Here is a 27245-nt window from a genome sequence, read left to right on the forward strand (position 1 = left end):
CAAAGGGTTGGTGAACAAAAATAGCCATAACAACAAGCTCCTAGACTTCAGCACTTGTTCTACTGTAATCCCAGAACTTGGTAGGAAGGCCTTTGTATAGGTTATTACCATCTGAATGTTGTACTATATAGCAGGACCAGACCTGGATCCTTTCTTGCATCAATGACTCGCTCAGTTTCCTAGCACCAGCAGAGTATCTCACTACATCAGACTTCTTGTAGCTTGATTACATTTTGATAGCAGCTCTCTATGCGGTGGTGCCTGGAAAACACAAAAGAAGGCATAAAACAAATTTACGAAGCTAGATTGACACGCACAGAAGGAAATGCCAGTTTTTATGGACTAAACAGAAATACTTCAGGGAAACAATGCTTTGCGGTATAAATAATGAATACGCATCCTGCTACCACAGCAGCTACCTGTGGAATAGCTCTACCTACAATACTTTATAATATTAGGTTATTTTTTTATTATCTTGCTTCACTCTGTAATAATGCCATAGGGGGGAAAAACATATAGACAAACAAGTGACTAAAAACATTTTCTCTGAAGACCATGGGATACCAAGACATTTTTCAAATTTAATAAAGAAAGATTGGATTCACAGACTTCTCCGGCACTGAGATTTCTACATTTTGAACTTCCACTCAGCCTTAGTACCTATGCCTCTGATCTTGGCATAGGATCATGGTTAATTCAGATGAGTCCAAAAAGAGAGAGCTCAGTAATTGCTTATGCAAAGAAAACGTTATCTGCTTCTGAGCATAAAGTCTATTGGAAAAGAAAACTTAAAATTACAGAGAAAAAATATATTTTGCCCTTCTTAGGACTCCTTTAAGCTGGTTATTCTTTTGCTTTGGGAATGCAGCTCTTAAAACTGTTAATCATCTCAGAGAGATTAAAGATGAAGCAAATAAAGAGGAAGTGAAAAGGTATTATTCATGCCCGTGTTAACCAAAATGCTCTTTTTAGGCGGGGAAGGAGAGGGAAGTGCTGCTCTTTGACTTGAAAGCTTATCTGGCCTGAAAAAGCCATATGGCTCAAGGAGGTTCATAGCAAATGTGTCCTTCATGGCTGGAGAAGTACAGTACATGTACCCGGTTGGATGGTTTGCCCTTTTAATAGGTAAGTAACATGCAGAGATAAAACATCATTACAGTGACTGAACGTCAAGCTTATTTCACCATGAATTGTGAGCGGTACATTGATGAGCTGATTCAAATTAAATTGCAAAATTGATATTGTAAAGCAAATCCAGCAAAATAAGGATATTCCGATTTAAGGCTGACCGTCGCTCTTTTTAACTCCTCAGTGATTTTAAAAGCAAAATCTCTATGGGCCAGATGGTGCACAGAGGACTGAAAGGTCAATCATAGGCAATGGGTATAAGAGGCCAAGGGAGGCTAAGCCTCCCCAAACAGCTGGCCCACCGCCTTCGGAGCACACCACTGCGGAAAGGGTGGGCAGCCCAGCATGGCCCTGCCCGCGCTCTGCTCTGAGGCCCCGCTCCCACTTGTCCTCTTACCCCAAGGTTCTGCCTCTTCCCGTCCCTGCTCTGCCACATGTGGGCCTCACGGCAGTGGGTGAAGAAACACGCACAAGCAGTGAGCGGGCAGCTGGACCTCTGGCCCGCAGGCAGGCGGGGGGACTGGAGGAGAGCGTGAAGAGGAGTGTGCACACAAGCAGTGAGCTGCCGACCAGCCAGCCAGTTTAGCTGGCAGGCAGGTGGGGTGGGGGCAGTCTGGGGCAGGGAGTGAAGAGGTACAAGTGGCAGGCGAGGAGAGCCAGGGGAGGGGGCAAAGAGGTGTGCAAGCAGTGAGTGGCCAGCTGGCCAGCAGGTAGGCAGGGGAGGCCTGGGACAGGGGGCAAAGAGGCATGACCGGTGGCTGGAGGGGTCTCAGGGAGGGGGCCAAGTGGGGCCAGGGATGGAGTGTGGGCGGAGCTTTGGGGGAGGCTGCTGAGCAGCGGCGGGCATCGGGGCGGGGGCACAATCCGGGCACGTGCAGCCTCCCCAGATGGAGGAGTCATGCGCTGCCCATGATCACTATCTCTCCTAACACTTGCCAGGACACAAGTCAGCCCAAAGGGGCAAGGAGGGGTGGAGAGAAAGTGAGACCATTGTGGGACCACCATCACACCAGCCAGGAAAAGCTGAGGGATTGGTCCAGCAGGCACAGTCTCTTTAAACACCTGGGAATGCTGTGCCTCAGGGCTGCATACTCCTTCCCAAACTCTTGGAACTCCACTGGGATCAAGCAGTTCTGCACCAATACAAGCTGGTGCCTTCAAGAGAATCTGGCCTATGCTGTTCTGAGATCCCTGTAGCAGTACCGTATACCTGAAGAGATGCATGGGTGCATAATATGCATGTGAGTAGTGACAGCTCCAGATATTGTGTGCGTCCATGTTTTCTTTATCCTGACACAGATCTACATTCAACATGACATCACCTTTCCTATTAGCTCAGTCAGCTGTGTAGTCTCAAATGTGACAAAACAGGCAATGGGTATTTTTTGCCTGGTCCTCTCTTCATGCTGCACAGCATTAGGAATATAAGGAAACTACTGGACACAGTTGGGTTCCCAATAACTGAATTTACTTATTATATTCAAACATGCAGACCTAGCTACCTGCATATGGTGCTGCTCAGTTAGGATTCTGGTGGCATCTGCAGTAGAAGACAGGGAGGCCCTCTACAGTGACATTACCCAATTCTTGTACACTGCAGGTGGGATTTTCAAAAGCACTCAGCAACAGCCTCACTTTGCTCCCACTGAAGCCAATAATAAAACTCTCACTGACCTCAATGGAAGCAGAGTTAGGCCCACACTGGGCACCACAGAAAGTCTAACATTTTGAATGTCTTGGAATAAACATGTTAATTTTTAACCTAGATAATGAAGTATCCAGAGGGTTAGCAGCAGTACAGTATTGCAATAGCACCCACAGGCTTCAGTCAAGATCAGGGCCCCATTGGTGCCAGTGCTGTACAAACATGTATAAAAACAGTATGACCAAATGCTGCCCTGTATTCAGACCCTACACACTACTGTAATAATCTTTGTACAAAATATGCCTTGTGAGGTATCATTTAAAAACTAATAACTCATTGGGTCAATAGTATCATGATAAAATGTGTGTAGCAATATTATATGTAAAGTTATGGATTTCCCCTGAATGATGTTGGTGGCACATGTTCAAAGCCTCATAGCCCCGTTTAGGCAGGACTGATCAAGCAGGCCCTAAACAAAGAAATGTGTGTTTGCTTCAGTTTACATATAAGTAGTAAACAGGGTTCTCAGACAGCGAGAGGGGGAAGACAGGAGACAGGGAAAAGCTGCATGCCAGCAAACAGAGGTGAGAAGAAACAGCATGCATCCTCTTTCACCACCAGATACCATGTTGCCTTCTCTACTGTTTGAATGAATTTTAACCTCAGGAAAATGCATTCGAAAAGGGGAACAGAACTATAAAAGTGAGGGGCAAAAGCACCCCAAATTACATCTCCCTATTCATCTCTGTCCTTTTCACCTAAGAAGACAAAAGGAACAGTCGTCGGGCTTTGGGAGCAGATCCTGGTTTGAGAATTTGGTCAGCAATGCTCCTGGCAACATGTGGTAAGGGACTTCACCTTGAACCAAGTCTAGTTTGTTAAGTGTAGTACAAGGAAGCATTTATCTTTATTTCTCTTGTAACCATTTCTGACTTTAATGCCTTATACCTGTGGTCACTTAAAACCTATCTCCTTGTAGTTAAATAAACTTGTTTTATTCTTTAATTACAACTAATCCAGTGTTGTGAATTGTTTGGGTAATTCCATTTAAAGTAGCAGACTTCTGTACATTGATCCTCTTACAGAGGCAACAGACCTAATGTATCTGGATTGTCCAGAGAAGGATGGACAGTGAAAAACATACTTTGGAGGGGCGGGGAATGACCAAGTCAGGGAATGTGGTTGGGGCCACCCTACAATTGGTAACCAAGGCTGCTGACAAGTTGCTGGGGTCAAAGTTGCTAGAGCAGAGCTGTGGCTACACACAGACACTCAGGATGAGACCTGCATGCTGTTTGGCTGGCTGTGAACAGCCCAGGTTGGGAGCTTCAACAGAAAAGCATTGTGAGACACCTCCAGTTGCAAGGCAGGTGGTCATACAGTCCCTCACTGGTCTGGATTGCACCCTGGGGTGTCACAGACAGTACTCTGCTCTGAGATCTTAGCATAGATTATGAGTTATTGACAACCTATATGACACAATGTAGGTACTGTTCATGCCTTACTTAGGGCTGCTTGATAGATCATCATCATAGGATGTTTTTTCTGCAAAGAAACCTGTTCCTCTTTTTCGCATATTTTATCATATAATTTTTCCATTCAACTTTGTCTTCTAGATATATTTAAAACTTTAAGATTCTTACTTTGGAGGGTAAAGAGAAAGTGCCTCTTTTTGAGAACAAGGTAAAGAGCTCAGCTATTGCTTGGTGCATTTGAGAGTTTCATGCAAAGGAAGTGTTTGTTTTGTGTCAAGGTTTTTAAGAGATGGCAACTTGCCTCATCCTTTTTTTTTGCTTCCAGCAATTCTTTGGCAATGCCGTTCATGTTTTCAAATACAATACTACAAACGTATCAAACATTCTATGAAAGGAACTAGTCATGCTGGATAATACAATGCTGTTCATTTTTATAATATGGTTCTTCATGCAGAGAATTACAAAATGCATGACAGACAGACAGGCAAAAGTGGCCAAATCCTGAAGTCTTTACTCAGTCAAAACGCCCCTGGAGTCAGGTTTTCCTCTTTCTGGGAAGCTCAACCTCTTGTCCTAGCCTAGTCTGCTGTGCCTTATGGGGAAGTCACCAAAGGTAGGAAAGGCAATGTTACTGACACCTGGCCTCCCTTTGGGTTTCTGCCATGGAAGTGCAGCTATAACAATTGCAGGGCTCCTTAGAAGCCTGCCAGTGAAGGCTGTTGAGGTAATGCACTGACAGTGCATCCTCTGCCTGCTCTAGGATAACCCACTCCGTGGCTAGACCCAGGCAATTTTTGGGTGGCACTGACCGCCTGCAGCCCCCAGTAGGAAGAATGTTGTGGCTCCACAACTTCCCCTTTTGGCACCTTTCTGCTACTGTGGACCCTGTGCCTGGAGTTATGCTGGAAGGAGCTGGTGTAACTCACAGCTGAATCTAGCCCATTGAACCCAATAGGAAAATCTGAACGAGTAAAGTCCAAGTAAAAACTGACTGAGAGTAAGTAGATGATCCCAAATTCAGGAAGTGTGTGGCTGGTTAGTTTTGCATGAAAAATAACTTATTGGACAATATATTAAATCTATAGAATGTTCTGAGTTACTCCATCATCAGTTTGTGATAAAGTTTAAAAGAGAGAAGTTAGATTCATATCAGAAGACAAGAACGTTTGAGACACCTGTTGCTCTCTCAAGCCCCTCCGACAGGCTAGTGTGACGAACATTATCTATGCAGTGGTGTTGTAGATGTGTCAGTCCCAGGATATTAGAAAGACAAGGTCAGTGAAGTAACATAGCTTTTATTTGACCAATTTCTGTTGCTGAAAGAGACACGCTTTTGAGCTTACACAGACCTGAAGAAGAGCTCTGTGTAAGTTCAAAAGCTTGTTTCTTTCATCAGTAGAAGTTGGTCCAATAAAAGACGTTACTTCACCCACCTTGACGTTATCTAGAAACAATGAGATCAGATGGGTTGAGAGAAGAGTAAGGGATGCATGCGCAGAATCAAGTAGCAAATTATTAATATCTGAAGAAGGGTGTTTCTGTACCATGAAAGAGCTCAAAGCTACTCGAAAGTATACGTGCTGGCACTAGCGGTGCTGCCACTCCCCCTGGCTTGAAGTGGTTTCCATCATATCTGTTAGGAAATAGATATTCAGGCCTATCTGCTGTCAAAGTTAGACTCAGGACTCACAGTTTGTCAGACCACTCTGTTTTATTAGCACAGCGCTTCTGCTAATAACACCCAGATAATGTGAGCCCCATGCAAGACACAAACTGTCTTATTTATACAGATAAAAGGATGAGAACTTAACAGCAGAATCAGATAAGTTTACCTGGGTTAGGCATGCATATTTTATTCCCTTACTAACTACCATCTTCTGTTAATGTTTTGCCATGTTTATGCCTAATGTTTCTTTTCCTGGCACCTGTATTTCAACATTTCTTATTTCTGCTTAAAGGTACATACAACATTTCTTTAATCCATTCTTATTTTTACAATATAATTTATTCTACTTTCACACTGCAAAGGCCTATACTTTAAGAATTTAGGTGTATTCTTATCACTTAACTAGTTATAGAGGTATAAAAGAAAGAATCAAAATCACTGTCTGTCTGTGTAATGGCCTTCTCTTACTGTGACAGTCTAAGGCCTGGTTCTTAGGCTAAGGCCTTCTGCTAAGCAGCAGAGGCAGCCATAAGCTGGGAAGTGTATGGTCACGTCCTCACATTCCAAACTAGTCACATTGAAATAACAATCCTGTCCTGATATTCCTATCACCTCCAGAGAAAGGGAAGAGCCTAGAAGATGTAAAAGGAAACTTAGTTTGATAGTGTCCTGTCTGGCAAGAACTCACTTCTCAATAGCTGGGATGTGAAATCCTCATTTCTGTATTGCTCTATCACTGTAGTCTCCACTTTCCTATTGTTTGTCTGTATAATCTCTGTCTGGTTCTGTGATTGTTTCTGTCTGCTGTATAATTAATTTTGTTGGGTGTAAACCAATTAAGGTGGTGGGATATAATTGGTTAAATAACCGTGTTAGGATTGGTTAGTTACATTTCAATAAAATGATTGGTTATGGTATAGCTAAACAGAACTCAAGTTTTACTATATAGCCTGCAGTCAATCAGGAAGTAAGGGAGGATGGGAACAGAGACTGGGGATGGGGGTGGGGGAATTGGGATCATGTTTTGCTAAAGGGGAAAATGGGAAGAGGGGATGGGAACAGAAACAGGGACACAGGCAAGGCTCTGTGGTGTCAGAGCTGGGAAGGGGGACACTAAGGAAGGAAACTGGAATCATGCTTGCTGGAAGTTCACCCCAATAAACATCAAATTGTTTGCGCCTTTGGACTTCGGGTATTGTTGCTCTCTGTTCACGCCAGAAGGACTAGGGAAAGCCCCCTAACAGTATACAGGTTTTACAGTTTGGTTCAATGGCTCTCAGCATCCCCCACTATACAAATTGTTCCAGCACCCCTGCTTGAGAGCACAGATATATAGGATTTGCTATAAACCAGATCCAACAACTGATGCAGTAATTCCATTGCCTGTCTCTGGTACTTGCCAGCATTTGATGCTTCATAGAAAAGCATATTTTAAAAATCCCCAAAAGCAATGTATTTGGCCAATTGTGCAATGATATTTCTGCAGGGAAAAATTCTTTTCTGATCCCTGTGGTAATGAATTTATAACATGAAGCATGAGCTTTGCCTGACCGCATTTTAGCAATCAGAGCCATAATGTTACCTCTAGCCTAGTAAAATCCAGACTGATTTTTCGTATGTCATCTCATGGTTTTATACGACTGTGTCACTCTGCTTACTTCAGTAGAGTTACTCCTGATTTATACTGGTATAAATAAGATTAGACTCATAGCCCCCTGTATTTTATGACTTAATATCAGTACTATGTGTGTCATTTTCACCATTTACCTAGTATATGATGCAGCAGGCAAGCAATTAAGAAAAATACCATCTAGGGTCTAAAAGTACTTGAATTGCAAATGGTGTTTGTTATGATATACCAAATAATCCTTGTGTGTGTGTGCACACGCACATGTGTGAGTCTATGAAAGATGGAAGAGACAATATCCTTTATCAGGGAGGCATGAATGAGGATTATTTTAAAAACATTAAACTTCAGATGGTTATCACAGAGTGGCTGATGTGTGACCACAATCAGCTCTTTAATATTCCATTTTTTTAACCTTGCTTGACTCTGACTGGGTAAAGTCATTCTGAAAGTGACAGCTACTTTATAGACATTATGACCCTGGGACTGGCTGTTTGCTAACACAATTTCCATTAAGTGGAAGCTATGTTGAATAAAAGGTTTTACTTAGAACAATGTAGGCAAGGTTGGGCCTCATTAAACACATTTGTATTTATTGCCCCCTCAGTGTAGGAAACAAATAAAATTACCTCTCCTTTTCAGAAGATTTAACTGACACACACGTCTGCTTTGATTTTTTTTTAGAACAAAAGAACATAAGAATGACTATATTGGGTCAGACCAGTGATCCATCTAGCTCCGTATCCTGTCTTTGAACAGAGGCCAGGGTCAGACACTTCAGCAGGTGTGACGTTGCAGTCTATATGGTTTTATAAAAAATTGATGAGTGAATATAATGTAACTGGAATACGCTTCATTCAAAAGGTCTCTTGTAAGGTATCATTACAAAGCTTATAGTCCACTGAGTGTGATCATCCTATTTGTGTAAATGTACCACTCTTGTATCTGAAACTAGAAATATGAAATAAAGCTCTGAGGATCTATTGTAATTATGCAAAATGTGGGCCATTGATGGTGGTTTGGAATCTTGATGACTCCCATTAACCAGGGCAATTGACTGGATGGCTCTGTTTGCAGGCAGGCCTTCCTGTGAGTCAGGCTGGGAGGAATGAAGGCTTGAAGTCTTGCAGTGACATGTGATCATGTCACCTGAACTGGAATCCATCTTTAACCTGGTGCTTTTCCATTGCAAAGGAGGGGGTGGCAAACCCAGAGAAGGACAAAAGGATTCCCACCTTATGCAAAAGATATGTAAAGGGGTGGAAGAGAACAAAGGGAGAGAGGAGCCATCATGAAGAATCCCCTAGCTACCACCTGAGCTGGAACAAGAGCTGTACCAGGGGAAAGAATTGTGCCCATGCCTGGAAGGTGTCCAGTCTGAGGAAAAAACTTACCGAAACATCTCTAAGGGTGAGATTATCTGTATTCAGTTTGATTAGACATAGATTTGTGCATTTCATTTTATTTTGCTTGGTGACTTTTACTTTATTGTCTGTTACTACTTGGAACCACTTAAATCCTACTTTCTGTATTTAATAAAATCACTTTTTACTTATTAATTGATCCAGAGTATGTATTAATACCTGGGGGGAGCAAACAGCCGTGCATATCTCTCTATCAGTGTTATATAGAGGGCGAACAATGTATTAGTTTACCCTGTATACGGTTTACGGATTTATTTGGGTTTAGACCCCATTGGGAGTTGGGCATCTGAGTGTTAAAGACAAGCACACTTCTGTTAGCTGCTTTCAGGTAAACCTGCAGTTTTGGGGCAAGTAATCCAGACCCTAGGTCTTTGTTGGAGCAGACGGGAGTGTCTGGCTCAGCAACACAGGGTGCTGGAATCCTCAGCTGGCAGGGAAACAGGAACAGAGGTAGTCTTGGCACATCAGTTGGCAGCTCCCAGGGAGGGTTCTGTGATCCAACCCGTCACAGCAGGAATTAACAAAACAGGACAATTTCAAGTGATTCATCCTGTTGTCCCATCCCAGCTTCTGGCAGTCATCCGTTTAGGGACACCCAGGGCATGGGGTTGCATCCCTCACCACCTTGACTCACAGCTATTGATGAACTTATCCTCCATGAACTTATCTAATTCTTTTTTGAACCCAGTTATACTTTTGTTGTGGTTCCTTTTAGGAACCTTGGAGTACATTTTCAAAATGCTATATACTATTTACATGTGTGAAAACCAGGCATTGTGTCTGTGTTTCTGTGCACTGACTGCTGCAGGCAAAGTTAAATCCATGTAACATGTGCAAGAGTGCACTGATTGTTGTATCCAACATTAGGCAAGATCCAGTGGGGAAATATCAGAAGGAAAACAATGAGGAAGATGCATACATGGTAGCATCTAGAATGTACAAAGCACTTTGTCCTTTCAGGAATGTCTGGAAAGGTGCTAACACTTTGTGGGTGCTGTTCATTCACTAAGAGTGAAGCTAAATGCATATTAGGTTGAATCAATGGAACTTTATTAACCTCTGTGTACAGTTCTGTTCACATGACTACTTTGCTTACTTCCTGCCTAATTCCCTGGTGTCCCATCAATAACAGTCCTTCCAGATAACATGGGCCCTCTGACTGCAGTTCCACTGATCCCGACACAGTTGTTACCAGAAACAAACTAACAATAGCAAAATTTGTTTTCCTTCTGATATTTCCTTTCCATTCCACTCTCTCTTCATTCAAATCTGTTCTTGAGATACACACACCTCTTCCAAAAAACTCTTCAGAGGTAATCCATTAAAAACATAGTATTAACCACTCCTCCACATTAGCCCAGTTTTGAGACTGGACTTTCATCATTGTTATATTTGAATGTCTATACTGAGCAATATGTTTAATCTAGAGTATAAACCCCTGAAGGCAAGGAACATGTCATCTTCTAATACTGTACAGCACCATGCAGAATGATAACACTTAAATAATCCATCATAATTCCATGGACACACAGCACCACTAGCCTGTCATTTATCCCCTTCATCATGAACACACTGGCTTCAGGATTGAGAGTGGGGAAATAATTCTGATCTAAAAAATGCAGGTCCTTCCCACTTGAGCTAATGGGGAATCTTGAAAAGTCATAACTGAGTCTGGTAATTTTCAGGCAGAGTGTCAGACTCAGCATTTTCCTCGAGGCATTTGAAAATTGAGGTGAGGGCAGAGAAAATTGTACGGGTGGGGAATTGTCAGAATAGGAGCGGCATTTGAGATTTTTAAATTGTCTAGCTCACTGGTGGTGGTTTATATTAAAAATACAATACAAATAATAAATATACTTAGAGAAGCAATACAGTTTCAGTTATGACAAGGGCACCTAGGATGTATGGACAGGGACCTTTTCTGTAGCTTTTATGTACAGAAATGCTGTAGCAGTATTAAGGCTAGCAGATTCTCTTGGCCAACCACAAGAGGGCAATAGAACCAAGCACACCCCCTTGAGCATCTCTGCCCTGCCACCCAGAACAGAGAAGTTGCAGAGTTCAATCCTGCAAGGTGCTGACTGCTCCGGCCCTGACCGAGGCCTTGGCTACACTGGCGCTTTACAGTGCTACAACTTTCTCGCTCAGGGGTATGAAAAAACACCCCCCTGAGCGCAGCAAGTTACAGCACTGTAAAGCGCCAGTGTAAACAGTGCCCCAGCACTGGGAGCGCGGCTCCCAGCGCTGTAAGCTAATCCCCACGGGGAGGTGGAATACCTGCAGCACTGAGAGAGCTCTCTCCCAGTGCTGGCGCCACGACCACACTCACACTTCAAAGTGCTGCTACGGGAGTGCTACCACGGCAGCGGTTTGGAGTTTCGAGTGTAGCCAAGCCCTAAGTATTATCTAGACCAGGCAGGGTCAGATTAACCTTTTGTGGGCCTTGGTGGCTGGATGGTAGCCATGCCCCCGCTTCGCCCCGAGGCCCTGCCCCTGTGCTCTGCCCCAAGGACCCTCCCCTGCTTGGCCTCTTCCCCCAGAGGCCCCACCCACCACTCACATGGGGGCTAGGGGCCAGAGAGGAGCGAGCAGCGGGTGAGGGGAAGGGATGGAGGAGCGAGCAGGGGGCAAGGCCAGGAGGGGGCAGAGAGAAGCGAGCTGGGGGGGGGCCCTCAAGGGAAGAGGCCAACCGAGGGTGGGGCCTCAGGGCAGAGCACAGGTGGAGCTGGGGGCATGGCCACAGTCTGGACACCAGGGCCCCTTCTCTGAGTGTGGGCCTGGTGCCACAGCACCACTGGCACCATTGTAAACCTGGTACTGAGACTAGGGGTGGCCAAACTTACTGACCCTCTAAGCTGAATACAATTTTTGCCAGGGTTTGCTGGCCTCGCTCGGTGACATGGTATTGCTGGGCCCCCTCCCTGCACATAGCTCTGTGGCCATAGGGAGAGGCAGCTGGGAGCTGCGGGGAGAGCCGCTGCATTTGCTGCTGCCTATCCCCACAGAGCTAAAGCAGTGGCCCCTCCCTGCAGTTCTCAGCTGTTTGCCGCTGCCTCTCCATGCGGAGCTAACACCTGGGAGCTGTAGGGAGGGTCCACTGAGGGTAAGAGTGGGGGTGTGCCTGGGAGAGCATGACTCAAGCTGATGGGAGGTGGTGAACCTTTAAATCGTGCCACCTCACTCTCAGCAGGCACCAGTCGTCTCTGACAGAAGTCCCTAGCCCCACCACAAGGCAGAAGCCCTTAGCTCCTTACCCCCCACACACCCCGAGTCTGGTAGGCGGAGAATGGAGGGAACCTGGTGGGGTCTGCAAGCTGCACTTTAACTGTACAAGAACGGCATGCAAGTTGCAGTTTGGCCATCCCTGATCTAGACCATCCCTGACAGGTGTTTGTCTAACCTGCTCTTAAAAATCTCCAATGACGGAGACTCCACAACTTCCCTAGGCAATTGATTCCAATGCTTAACCACCCTGACAGTTAGGAAGTTTTTCCTAATGTCCAACCTAAACCACCCTTGCTGCAATTTAAGCCCATTGCGTCTTGTCCTATCCTCAGAGGTTAACGAGAACAATTTTTCTTCCTCCTCCTTGTAACAACCTTTTATGTACTTGAAAACTGTTATATCATGTCCTCCCTCAGTCTTCTCTTCTCCAGACTAAACAAACCCAATTTTTTCAATCTTCCCCCCTTGGTCATATTTGCTAGACATTTATCCATTTTTGTTGCTCTTCTCTGGACTTTCTCCAATTTGTCCACATCTTTCCTGAAATGTGGCACCCAGAACTGGACACAATACTCCAGTTGAGACCTAATCAGCGTGGAGTAGAGCGGAAGAATGACTTCTCGTGTCTTGCTTACAACTCTCCTGCTAATACATCCCAGAATGACGTTGGCTTTTTTTGCAACAGTGTTACACAGTTCACTCCTATTTAGTTTGAGATCCACTATGGCCCCCAGATCCCTTTCCACAGTTCTCCTTCCTCAGCAGTCATTTCCCATTTTGTATGTGTGCAACTGATTGTTTTGAGTGCATTACGCCAAGGTGAAAAATGTGTAAAAATAAAAAGTACAGATACACATGAATGGAAAAATAAAAGTTAACTTCCTCAGAAGAAACTTATTCAATTTGAAAAAAAAATTATTCACATAGCTTTGTAAGTAATATTTTGTAAAGAGGCACTTTCAATTGTCAATATTGCCGAACTTGTCAAATGTTCCTGACTCATCGTATTTCTCAAATAATTTTTAACTCATTTCAATACAGAAAAAGAACATTCACCAGAAGCATTTGTGACAGGTATTGTTAAAAATATGTTCAGAATGGTTTCTACATTTGGACAGGTTGCCTGCAGACCATCACGTACAAGTCTATACAAATCAACTGGTGATCTCAAAGCACTGACCTCATCATTTTTGAGAAAATGAATTAAATGTTTCACTTCATCTTCAAAAAGATTTGTGTCTATGTCCTCTTGGTAGAATTCATTTAATTTCTTATTGTAGTGGCTTTTAGCATTTTCGTCAATACTTCTGTCAAAAAACAAACAACATAAATCAAGTTTTCTTTAGAGATTCACCTCTACTCTGCAATTGCACTATTATTGTGTCACAAATAGCATTGACAGTCTCAACGATGATCTTCTCTTTCCCTTTTAAATTGTCTCTAGTTTCATTGAAAAATAACATCCTGCTTTTTTTACACTTCTCATCAGATATATCAGAGGAACCTATATTTTCTGTTAATGTTAGTGCCTCTGCTTCCACCGAGCTATAGTCATTTTGAACTTGCATGACAAAACTTTTAACCGAGGCTAACAATTGTGCAGCATTCAATAAATTTGTATCAACCTTTTGCAGCGATTTGTTGACGGCATTAATTCGTTGAAGTAAATGGTTCCACAAAAGAGTAAAAACAGCAATATCGTACTTTTCAAACTTTTCTGCTAAAGATTTTACTTCAGTTTTCATATGAGGTTTTTCAGAATTTGATGTTGCTATGTCTAATAAGGTTTTCTTTATATCATCATAGTTGATTTTCAAAGCCAAAACAGCATCTGCACGAGCAGACCACCTGGTGTCACAAATTCTTTTGACTGTCAAATGTTTTTCATTTGCCTGCTCCAAGCATGATTCTAGCACACTCCACCGATGTGTGGAAACCGAAAAAAAGGCATACACATTTTGAATGAAGTCAAAAAAATGTGTAGCTCCCTCACAAGATTCAGCTGCAGCGTTGCACATTAAATTTAAGGAATGGCTGGAACATAGTATGAATAAAGCAGAGGGGCTTGCATTCAATTTGTGTGTGTGTGTGTGTGTGTGTGTGTGTGTGTGTGTGTGTTCTTGGATTAATGAAAAGTCACCAAAGACAGTTTCACTTTTATGGCATTAGTTTCACTTTCAGGTACTTGGTGCTCCAATGATTGAGTTGCTATTGTCAATGCTGCCAGAGGATGTTTATTGCTTCAAACACAATTGTTTCCACTGGATTTAGAGGGAAATAGCATGGGAGTATTTCTGTTGGGTGACGGTTTCATAGAGAGTTGTGGTTCTTTTTATTTTTTTTTAAACAAAATCGAAGGTTGGGACTAGCTTTGAGTTGATGGCCGGTATCTCTTCAATCTTCTTATTGGATGTGGAGCCTGCCAGGCCAATTTGCAGCAGTCTCATCAGTGAAGTATCCCTTCAATAACAAGGATTCTTTCTGCACTGGAAGAAAGAGATTACAGAACTATCAACTACCTAACCAATCTATACCTAAAGCTGTCCCTGAGGTTAAAGGAAACCAGTAATCAAGACTCCAGGTCATGTACAAGTCTCACATCTCCTCTACCCCATTAACAGCATCAGCCCTGATTAGAGCATATGGCTACAAAGAGTTGCCTGATTCTGACCTGAGAGTGCAGCTTAAGGTTGTTTTTCTTATTCAAACCATTTTGTTATTCCAACCACTGGTGCTAATTTTGTTTCAAATGTAAGAAACAAAATTAGCATCCTTGAAAGGCATTTAGCAGCAATCTGTATAGGGAGGATACAGGCCAGAGGACAAATGATTGACCATACCTCTAAAGAGCTGAGGGAAAAGGGCAGGTCTGGAACCATTTTTTATCTATGCTTTCCTATCTTCCTTTCTAGCACTGTATAAAGTACCCTATAAGTCACATTTTCCAGAAATAAGTCAGAGTTAAAAAGAGAAGATAAGAAACAGAGAAGTATAACACCATGGAGCAGGACACAGATAAGGAAAATAAGCTGATACATAGAAAGAGGAATTAAGAAAACTGATGGATTTTATAGGCAGAAAGATGTTGTGGAAGGATAAGGAAGGTATATCTTCTGGGTTAAGATATACAAAAGGGCTTGTCTACACTACTGTGCAGAATCAATCTAAGATACACAACTTCAGCTATGTGAACAGCTTAGATGAAGTCAACATACTTAGATCTACTTACTGCAGTGTCTCAGCTGCAGTAAGTCGACTCCGCTTCCGCTCCTTGTTCTGGTAGAGTACCAGAGTCAGTGGGAGAGAGCTCAGTGGTCGATTTATCGATAGATGCAATAAATCGACCCCCGCTGGATCAATTGCTGCCCACTGATCCAGCGGGTAGTGTAGACAAGCCCAAAGTCACACCCTGTTCCTAGTGCACAGCCCAAGTAACCAAATTCTGCTCTTGGGATTTTCCATGCGGTTCAGAACTCTCCCCAAGCCACGGAAGAGAAGCAGAATCCGTCCCTCGTTGCTACTATAGCTTTGGGCCTAAAATAGATCTCAGTGTCCCTGCAACCCTTTCTGTGGAAAGACATGATTGGTGGATCCCCATCCTTGGTGATCCACCAGCCTTCATTCCACTCCCTAAATTCGCCTGTATATCAAAGCACAGGGAGCCCTATGAAGCTCAAAGGGTGCAGATCCCCTACATGGGGTGCCGGATGCCAGCCTGTCAGTAAGTGCAGAAAGCAAATTCTTCACCCACATTAAAATAAATCATTCAAGCTAAAAGTGGATGGAAAAGCATAATGGGACAGATCCGTGGCCCTGTGAAGAAGCAGCACAAAGGCACCTCAAAACATGCTCTCAATAGGCAGCTGAAGATTCCCCTGGCATGGAAAAGTGAACGCCAGTAAAAGTCTTCTCCTATGCAAGTGCATGTACTTGACAGCTACTTTTGCTCTTTCTTGCAGTCAGCATTTATAGCAGAAAAGGAAAGGCAGTATCAGCAGAAAAGGTAAGCAGCCATTGCTGTTGATAAGACCTTGAAGGCTGGCAGTGCAGGCTAGAGTGGATGTGGATGTGTTTGGAACCTGCTCACCAGCTGCAGGGGCTGAATTTACACTGACACAGTTTGGACTGTGCAATCAATCACAGAACAAAGGCACTAGCTATGCAGCTGCTCTGGACACATTTTGCACGGTTTACTTTGCCCAGTGCCTAGTTTTATTTAGGCTCTGTCCGTGACTAAGAAGTTCTCAAGTGAAGTCAGTGAGCATGCCCAAACCCACTCTTCATATAGATTTTACAGTTGTTTTCTATGTCAGGAAAGACGTGATTAAAGGTCTGTTTACATGTCAAAACCACCATTTGGGATGGGGGAACATAGGAACTGTCATATCAGGTTTGCCCAGTGCTTCAGCTAATTTGGTATCCCGTCTCTCATAATAGCCAATAAGAAGGTGTAAGAAACTCTAATTTATTATTATGGAATAACTTGCTTATTTTATGCCCTCAGTTGTAAGGGTTTATATTCCTTTTACATGTTTAATTTTATATAATGTAACTGTGGACACTAAGCTCTTTGTCTCAATGGTATCTTGTAGCAATGAGGCCCATGGGGTAAATTTGCATCATGCTAAAGTATTTTCTTTCAGTGTAAAGTGTATTTAAAACTAAGAGAAGAATATTATGAGGGATTCTATCTCAAAGAGGTTATTCTTATATATTCAACAGGCCCTGTATGTACTTCTAAAGGCATGGCTATTTGGGACCCTATATGTACCTGGGTTGTATTCAGAGGAAAGAAGGGTTTCCTATTTTCCCAACAGACTCATTTCCTTAACCCCATCCTGACACTGTCAGAATAACTGGTAGCTTCACACTCAGCTGCAGGGATTTTGCCAAATTATGATTGCACCTGTTGCTTGAGTTTGGACAGGACTTGCCTAAATTGTTGTGACCACTTCAGGGCTCCTGACAAATCACTGTACGGACTCTGGAAGGGGCAAGCCAACAGAGATTCACTGAAAGAATTCATTCCCTTCAGTATGGGTGGTGGGTATAATAGGCCAGAGGAAACCCTGGCCCCACCCATACTCTGTCCTCTCCCCAAGCCAGTGCCCAAGCCGGCGGGACTGGGAGCATCAGCCCTACTGCCAGCTGGAGGCCAGCAGGCCAGGGCAGCCAGTGGCCCAGTTCTGGGGCCGGCGCTCAGAGCTCCAGTGGATGGGGTAGTGGCAGGGCCTTGGACAGAAGGGGCGGGGCTGCGGGGCTAGCCTCCTCGAAGGGGTGACTTATGCGCTGCTCATGCCTTCAGGGGCTGTTGACAGCAGCAGTCCCATTCAGCAGGTCCTGGGTAGAACAATTAACAATATACCGCAGGTCAAACAGGGATCAATAGTCCGATGCCAGACCTACCTTCCCTAAGGGAGGCTCTGGCATCTTGCAGTCTCTAGTTCAGTCCTGGACCCAGCCAGGTCTTCCTACAGGGAGCTAGCACAAGAGATCTGCTCTCCCTCAACTGAACTGACTCTCCGTCACATAACATCATAGGTTTTGTAATCCACAATGGTTTCCCTTAAAGCCTCAGTTCCTGGCATCAAGTGGATATGTGGTGATTTCAGCCTTCATTCTTAAAGAAAAAGTAAATTTCTAGCCCTCGTGGCTGTGGAGAAAGCTTCAAAATGTGACCCCAGTGCACCCTAAAGGCTCAAAAAGCAGAAGGCAAATAAAAAGAACACCAGAGCTATTATTTTTACAAAATCTCAGGATTTTAAAGCCAATCTTATGATTTTTAGTGAGCCCGACTCATGATTTTTTAACAATACTGAGGCCATGGCTACACTACCACTTAGGTCGGTATAACTTCTGTCACTCGGGGGTTTGAAAAAACAACCTAAATTAAGACAGAAGCGCCATTGTGGAGGTGGCTACAGGAGCGATCTCACAGTGGGCGCAGCTGCATCAGTACAGCTGTGCCACTGTAAACTCGCTAGCATAGACATGGCCTAAGACTGCCTCCCCTACTCTTCTGCTTTAATCACTCACCCTTCTCTGGCTCTTTTCCCTCACAATACAAACATGCTTAAGTCTCTCCCATCTCAAAAACACACTCTTGACCCCCACTAACCTCCCTAACTATTGCCTCATCTCCTTTACAGCTCTAGACTTATTGAATGCACAGTTTACAATCTCTGTCTGGAGTTCCTCTCCTCCAATTCCATCTTGGACTTTCTCTTTTCCAGCTTCCACTTCTTGCACTCCACTGGAATTGCTCTCACCAAAGTCTCTAATGAATGGCCTCTTCTTAGCCAAAGCTCAGAACCAGTACTCCTGCCTCATCCTCCTGGACCTGTTAGCTACCTTCAACACTATCAACCATGTTCTTCTTCTTGAAATCTTGGCCTCCCCTGGTATCCATGACTCTCCTGGTTCTCCTCCTACCCATCTAATTGCTCCTTCAGAGTGTCCTTCAGTGGATTCTCCTTATCCCTCATCCAACTTTCTGTGTGGGTTCCACAGGGCTCTGTCTTCGGTCCCCCTTTTTTTTCTCCCTATACCAGTGGTCCCCAAACTTTTTACCTCATGCCTCTCCTTACCCTTGTTCACACACACCCCAGTGTGAGGATCAGGAGCGGGGCTGCAGCTCCGGGAGTGGGCACAGGAACAAGGACAGGAGTAAGCGGGACAAGGCTGGGGCCATAGCTGGGAGCAGAGACTCGACCAGGGGCCGAGGTCCACAGCTGGGGCCCCGAGCACAAGGCCAGGAGCGGAGCTGGGTGATGCTCCCTCCCTGCCCCCAATGTGGGCTGGCTTGGGCCCCAGCCATGGCCCCTTGAACATTCCTCCACAGCCCCCTAGGGGGTGTGCTCCACAGTTTGGGGACCTCTGCCCTACATGCTTTATCTCTGGGTGATCTCATCATACAAATTCAATTATCTATATGCTGATGATCACAGATCTACCTCTCTGCTCCAGACTGGTCTCCCTCTGTCCAAACTAAAATCTCAGCCTGTCTGACATCTCCCTGTGGATGTCTAGCTGTCAGCTCAAGCTCAACATGGGTAAAAACGGAGCTCTTATAGCTTTTCCCCCACCCTAACAATCCTCTAATGTCTCCTTCCTTAATCACCGTGGCCAAACCATCCTGCCCATCACTCAGGTCCAAAACCTGGATGTTATTTTCAACTCAGACCTCTCTCTAGGTCCTCACATCCAGGCTATGTCTGTTAACTCTTCCATATTCTTTCTGCATAACATCTCGGAGATATAGCTTTTCCGATCCATTCACAGGGCTAAAACTCTCACACAGGCTCCCATAATCTTGTACCTTGATTACTGAAAAATCCTCTTCTCTGGCCTTGACAAACCTTGCCCCACTCATATCCACTCAGAATGCTGCTGCAAACATCATTCTCCTATCCCAATGCTTTGACCATGTCACCCCTCTCTTTGCATCCCTTTACTAGCTCCCCCTTCTCTATTGCATCAAACTGAGGCTACTTTTCTTCACTTTCAATGCCGTTCATGACTTACCCCGCCCCCCCTTAGCTATTATCTTCCACTCCTTTTTAAGATGTTGACTCCTACATTTGATCAGCCCATGATGCCAGCCTCCATCACCCACTTATTACATCTTCAAACAATCACCTTTGTGCTTTCTTCCTTGCTGCCCCTCATGCTTGGGAGTGGCTCCCCATAAACATCCACAAAGCTACCTCATTATCCTCCTTCAAATCCCTCCTTAAAAAACTCTCCTTTGCCATGATGCCCACAAAAACCTGGAGAGCAGTTAGACTGCTGGTGTGCTGAGTCCACTGCCTCTCATACTGACCAGTATTGTCTTTTTATTTTTTTAACTGTTTCCCTGTTGGTCTGTCTATCTGCATCAATTGTCTTATACATAGATTGTAAGCTCTCTGGACCAGGAACTGGATTATTTTGGCCGTGTAGTCCCACGACTAAGGCTCCTAGGTGCTACAGTAATACAAATAATTAATAAATAATAATTTAAGACATGTTCAGGCAGGCCACTGTAGATGGAGCCTTGAAGCATTGCTGTGGACACTGGTTGTCTACTCCAGAGCTATATTCTGATTAGCCTTTTGGGCCTTTCAGTGATTCCACAGCCAGGAACCATCTCCTAGCAATGCACCTAGTAGCCACTGAAGAGTTATGTAAATTAACTTTGCCTAACTTTCAGCAAGAGGGCCTCCCCACCCCCCATTGTGCCTCACAACCACCTTCATTAGGGTCACTTTGCATCACAACGAAGAGCAGACAGACAACCCATTGTGTACACAATGCTTCACTTCCCTCAATGGTTTGATGCTCCCACTACACAGAAGTTGCCCATCCTCTCAGAAGCTCTACATCTCTAGGAACTATGGTTTTCTTACAGAAGCATGTAGAGGATTTCCAGGACCTTGCCGGAAGTAGATTCCACACACACACACACATTTTTGCTATGGGTTAGACAACTTGGTGGACAATAGAGACCAGCTGCTGGTCTCTGCTAGGGACCCTTTGCTACTGCTGGTGGAGCTGCACCAATGGTGGGAAGTCTGAGGAATTTTAAGTCTAGGCTAGACAAATCCAAAAGCTGAGACAGGGTGGGTGAGATAATTGAACCAACTTCTGTTGGTGAGAGAAACAAGCTTTCGAGCATACACAGCTCATTCGGCAGAAGAGCGCTGTGTAAGCTCAAAAGCTTGTCTCTCTCACCAACAGAAGTTGGCCCAATAAAAATACATGTTACCTCACCCACCTTGTCTCTGTAATATCTTGGAACCAACAGGGTTACAACAACACTTTATACAGCCAAAAGCTGTTGATATTTAAAAACTTTCCCAGGAATGACTGTCACACCAGGATGTGCATTCCTAAGCTCTTGTTTCACTTCTAAGGTACTTGAACCTCTTGTCATGATTTACTGTTAGTAGAATACACTTAAAGAAAACCTTCCACCACCCAAGCTAAGTACTATTAACCTCATAATGTACACCCTGTTGTAGCTTAATGGTGTAGTGATTCAAAGGAACCCTGGCATAGAGTCCCCACTGCCCTCAAGCACCCCTTACAGGCTATTTCCTGAGTCAATTAAGGCAGTTAAAGTTTTATTGCCTATTTTTATTGCTTTGAAGTTATTTAAGATGCGCCCACCCATCATGCTAAGTGCATGTACACTGTTTGTTTGCATCATATCAATAGGACTAATATCTCCAATTAAAACTCCTTCCAACACGCCCAAATTAAGACTCTCCTCCCTCATCCATTCCCACCCACTCAACATCCCCACCCTGATTAGTTTTGCACTAGGACTGAATGGTGGCATATTTGAGCAGTGATGAGCCAAATGGAAAGTGAATTCCAGAGTCAAAGATCCTTCTCTGGAAAAGGCTGACCTCCATCCTCTCTTCTTTAATCCCAGATAGCATTAACTCCAGTGACTGCTGATCCCAGCTGCTTAGTCATCTGTTATTATCTTCATATCTGTTATTTGTTATATATATAAAATGCCATAGGTGTACATGGACTATCATTATTCTGAGGCCTTCCCTTGAGATACACCCAGCAAGGCTTTTCACACCTAACAATAGACAACACACGTATGAAGGAGAAGACTTCAGCTCCCATTAGCAGAAGGCTTCGCTATAATTAAGCTTGGCAGAATTAGATTTTTATTTTTTTTCTAATTTCAAGGGATGAGACTGATCTTTATTTGTAAGCAGTTTTTATTTTCATCCATTTAAATTTTCACAGTTGTGCAAAATTATGACGACAGTGAGATGCTGAGGGCTTGTCTACCTTTAAAATGCTACAGCCGCAAAGCCATAGCACTGCGGCTGCGCCACTGTAGCACATCAGTGTAGACATTACCTACACTGACAAGAGGGGTTCTCCTGTCAGTGTAGGCCAGGGATCGGCAACCTTTAGCCAGCCTGGAAGGCTGGGCCAGTTTGTTTACCTGCCGCATCCGAAGGTGCAGCCGATTGCGGCTCCCACTGGCCGCAGTTTGCCATTCCAGGCCAATGGGGGCAGTGGGAAGCGGCAGCCAGCACATCCTTCAGCCCGTGCCGCTTTCTGCAGCCCCCATTGGCCTGGAGCAGCGAACCACAGCCAGTGGGCGCCGCGATAGGCCGAACCTGTGGATGTGGCAGGTAAACAAACCAGCCCGGCCCGCCTGGTGAGCCGCATACCAAAGGTTGCCGATCCCTGGTGTAGGCAATCCACCTTCCTGCGACATGGTAGCTAAATAAGCAGAATTCTTCCATCAGTCTAGCACTGTCTATTCCAGGGGTTAGGTCAGCTTAACTACATTGCTCAGGGTGTGTGGATTTTTCACACTCCTGAGCAACTTCGCTCAGTCAACGTAACTTTTTAGTGTAGACCAGGCCTCAGATTCAAAAAGTTAAAGCTTTATAGCCATTGAACCAAATTTGTCAACATCACATGCCAAAATGTACAAATATCCTTAAATCACATGCTAATTATTCCTCAAGCAGCATGTTTCTTACTTTGCCTATCTGTACATTTGAATTATTATCAACGGAAATATTTTTCATCAGTTTGTATGTGTATGGTGGAATCAACATTTATTGATAAAAAGCTAATCCGTCCAAGCCTAACTATAACAAACCACACTTGTCTACTTTTCCCTCAGTTCATGCAATTTAAAAAATAAAGATTTTCCCAGGTCAACCAACAGTTCTGTTTTATTTTCTAGGCTTTCTATTGTACAATTGTGCTTTTTAAACACACACACGTACAGTTTGATAAACAGAAGAAGTTTGCTCTCTAGTGGCTGAATTTTTTAAATGGCTCTGGGAATAACATAGCCTCTTTTAGAGAGAAAAGATTTTAGTCAAAATTATATTTCATTCCTTAGACTTTGTGCATACAAACCCAAATATTTGCTCCTAGCTGCTATTTTATGTCGAAGAACCAACTGCTCTAACACACAGTAAGAAGATATTTATACATTCAGAGAACATGAAAAGGTGGAAGTACCCATACCAACTGTAAGAGGCTAATTAATTAAGAGAAGCTATTATCAGCAGGGGAGAAAAACTTTTGAAGTGATAATCTAGATGGCCATGTTCTCTGTATGTATAAATACCTTCTTACTGTGTGTTCCATTCTATGTATCCGATGAAGTGGGCTGTAGCCCACGAAAGCTTATGCTCAAATAAATTTGTTAGTCTCTAAGGTGCCACAAGTACTCCTGTTCTTTTTGCTGATACAGACTAACACAGCTGTTACTCTGAAACCTCTCATGTTAGTGTAAATCTAGAGTAACTCCACTGAGACTCTTTTCCACGCCTCTCTTGCTTCCTTGGGAGTGCTGTGCACCCCAGAGGAGTAGTCACTGAAAATGTAGATAGACCAAGCTACATTGCTCAGGGGTGTGCCCTAGTTAAGCTGACCTAACGCCCAGGATAGACGCAGCTAAGTAAATGGAAGAATACCCATAGTGTCATGGGTGGTGGGTATTGTAGGCCAGGGGAGGCTTAGCCCCACCAAACCCGGGCCATGACCCCACCCGTGCTCTGCCCCAAGGCCCTACCTCCCTCCCATGCTTCCCTGAAACTGGCAGGGACTCAGCTCCAGCCAGCAGCCTGAAGCTCGGGATTCGGGCCAGCTGGCGGCCCAGAGGTCAGGCTGGTGGCCAGGGGCAGCTCTAGCCAGCTGGTGGCCCAGCAGTCGGGCCGGTACTCAGACCGGTCAGCGGCCTGAAGGTCGGGCCAGCCCGGGGGTTGGTCTGGATGGCGTGGCTGGGGTGGGATGAACGGCAGCTCAGAGCAGGTGGGGCGGGGCTCCTCTGGCCTTGGGGAGTGGAGAGGGCTCAGAGCTCCAGTGGGGGTGGGGGCTAGCCTTCCCAAAGGGGAGGTTCACCTGCCACGTATGCAGAACGTAGACATGCCTGTAGAGATAGTGCATGGGAGCTGCAGTTCTGCACAAGGACTGCACAAGGTGAGGTTGGCTCATAACAACTTCACCCCACACACTGCACACCCAGTGTGAGGTCCAGGCATAATCTCTGTGGGGTTCAGTGTAGGGTTACCATATGTCCGGGTTTTCCCAGACACTGCCTCTTTTTAGATCCTCTGGCCTCTGTCTGGGTGGATTTTTCAAATAACAGGAAATGTCGGGGATTTTTGTGGAGCAGACACTGCATCTCAGAGTTCCGATTGGTCCCTCCCCTGCATGCCTATCTGATTTGTCCCTTGCAGCTACCGGATCCCTCCCACCCCGGCCCCAGCTCCGAGCCCTGGGGAGGGGATGAGCCGCACAGGGAGGCGCTGACTGATGGCTGTCGCTGCATCCTGGGTCTGCGCCAGCTGCCCTGCCACTGTGACAGGGAGCAACACTGCCCCCCCCCACCTCATGAGTGAGACCCCAGGTCTCTGCCCAGTACACACGTACACTCCTTCAGCATCCCTAAATTCCCCCTCCAGCACCCCCTCCCCCTGGTACTCCCCAGTACACACACACCCCTCCAACATTCCCCAACTGCACCCCTTCCAACACCTCCTCCCTCCCCCAGCAGTGTCCTCTTTTGGGGAACTGAAACATGGTAACCCTAGTTCAGTGATCACTCAGTACTTAAATTGCCTGCAAGCGCTCTGCTTTATTCTGTGTCTGGTTCTACCTAGCCCTGCATAACAAGACCTTCACAGCACCCTGCCCAGACTCTGTCTGGGAAGCTGAGTCCTTAATGGCACTATCACCAGTACCACAATCTGGCCCTTTAGGATTAGTACATTGACAGCAAAACCAAGCTCCTCAAAGGTATTCAGGGCACCTAATTCCCAGTGATTTCAATGGAAGTTAGGCACCTAAATACTTTGGGGAATCTGGGCCCTAGTGTATGTCATTATGAATCACGATAGGTGCAGGCAACATTTCACCACTGCAGCACTCACTCATCTTTACTGTTCCTATTGCTAGCAGGCTGCCCAGTTCTCATGCTGCCCTGAGTTGGCACTTACTGAGCAGTGAACCAGAGAGGTCCTATATTTTGGCATATTTTCACTATGACCTGCTTTTGCTGCAGTGTACTTATCATTGTTGCCAACTCCCACAGTGTCATAAGCCTCATGATTTTAGGTGTTTTTAGTTTCTCACAATCTCCTGACAGAGGGACTAAGTCCTGGGGGGAAGAGGGAAGAGGCGGGAGGCAGAAGAGTGATAAGGAAAAAGGAGAAGGAAAGAGTATCAGCTCCTCCACCCCTGTGGCCAGAAGAGGGTACTTGGGGTCTTCTTTGCACCCAGAGGAAACATCCAAATTTAAGGTTGAATTTTCATCCTGAAACAAATCACACCCAAATTTGGGCAGATGAGGGGACCACCCACAGCTCAAAAGTGAGACTGTACCATTATTAATTTTTGAGGATGTTGTCTGACTCGTTTTTTTAAATGTTTGAGGTTGACAGTACAGTTACTGGGAAATGAAGAAGCAGCTTTGGAAACTATTTCTGGGATGTTGTTTAATCAGCCTACTGGAGATGAGGAAGTGACGCAGTTACTGTCTGTGACTGTCTTTAGCACCCTTTGTTGCCCATTACTGGCTAGTTCTAAGAAGAACGGCCTTAGCTCATCCCCAGAAGAAGCCAGTAATGCGTTCTTCTGGCAGGAAGTGGGGATATTACTGATGATGGCACCTGGAATAGTGTCTCAGACCAAACAAACAAGAGGCATCACTAGCATTGTAAACCTGAAAGTTCTCCTTCTGTGAAGGTATTTATTTCAAACAGCCTCAAAAGAAAAGAAAATTTACCCTCAGTCTGACTGACTGTTTCAGACTCTCCTGAGAGGCACCCACCCTCAAATCATTATTTAAAAAAAAAAAAAAAAAAAAAGATTACAAAGCAAGTTAATAAAGGAGGGAGTTTTACCTGCCCACATTCCTCCCAAAAGACCATCAGCACATCCCAGAAACCTCAGGTCTCTCTACATCTTCTGGAAGGGTTAGTGTTTATATACTCTTAGATGTATAACTTTATATCTGGCCCTGTTAAAACATGTATTGTTTGTTTGCACCCAGTTTACCCATTATCCAGGTCACTCACTCTCAGGGTAGGTCTACACTACACACTTTCTTGCCCTGTCAGCTTAGGACTTCAGTGCCCTGCCTGGTTTGAGCCAGACTCGCTAGCCTGCTGCAAACCCAGACCGAGGTCTGAATCACGTCCCCTAACAGCTGTAGGTTTACCTGAAAGCAGCTAACAGAAGTGTGCTTGTCTTTAACACTCAGATGCCCAACTCCCAATGGGGTCTAAACCCAAATAAATCCATTCTACCCTGTATAAAGCTTATGCAGGGTAAACTCATAAATTGTTTGCCCTCTATAACACTGATAGAGAGGTATGCACAGCTGTCCCCCGCCCCCAGGTATTAATACATACTCTGGGTTAATTAATAAGTAAAAGTGATTTTATTAAATACAGAAAGTAGGATTTAAGTGGTTCTAAGTAGTGACAGACAGAACAAAGTAAGTCATCAAGCAAAATAAAATAAAACATGCAAATCTATGTCTAATCAAACTGAATACAGATAATCTCACCCTTAGAGATGTTTCAGTAAGTTTTTTCCTCAGACTGGACACCTTCCAGGCCTGGGCACAATTCTTTCCCCTGGTACAGCTCTTGTTCCAGCTCAGGTGGTAGCTAGGGGATTCTTCATGATGGCTCTCACCTTTTTGTTCTCTTCCACCCATTTATATATCTTTTGCATAAGGCGGGAATCCTTTGTTCCTCTGGGTTCCCACCCCGCTTCTTGATGGAAAAGCACTAGGTTAAAGATGGATTCCAGTTCAGGTGACATGATCACATGTCACTGCAAGACTTCAAGCCTTCATTCCTCCCAGCCTGACTCACAGGAAAGCCTGCAAGCAAACAGAGCCATCCAGTCAATTGTCCTGGTTGATGGGAGCCATCAAGATTCCAAACCACATTAACGGCCCACACTTTGCATAATTATTATTGGCCCTCAGAGTTATATTTCATATTTCTAGCTTGAGATACAAGAGTGATACATTTATACAAATAGGATGATAGGTTTCAGA

The 27245-nt window shown here is 44.6% G+C and overlaps 1 long non-coding RNA gene across 1 annotated transcript; it reads right to left on the reverse strand.

The window, feature by feature from the left end:
* Window positions 1-26760, reverse strand: LOC120401735. The gene is made up of 3 exons (XR_005596687.1): window positions 26745-26760; window positions 13371-13497; window positions 1-261 (listed from the first exon to the last, which is right to left on the reverse strand). It is a non-coding gene; the product is annotated as an uncharacterized LOC120401735 (long non-coding RNA).
* Window positions 26761-27245: the final 485 nt, after the last annotated feature.

The sequence above is a fragment of the Mauremys reevesii genome, linkage group 3 (assembly GCF_016161935.1).
Source record: "Mauremys reevesii isolate NIE-2019 linkage group 3, ASM1616193v1, whole genome shotgun sequence".
Lineage (NCBI taxonomy): Eukaryota > Metazoa > Chordata > Testudines > Geoemydidae > Mauremys > Mauremys reevesii.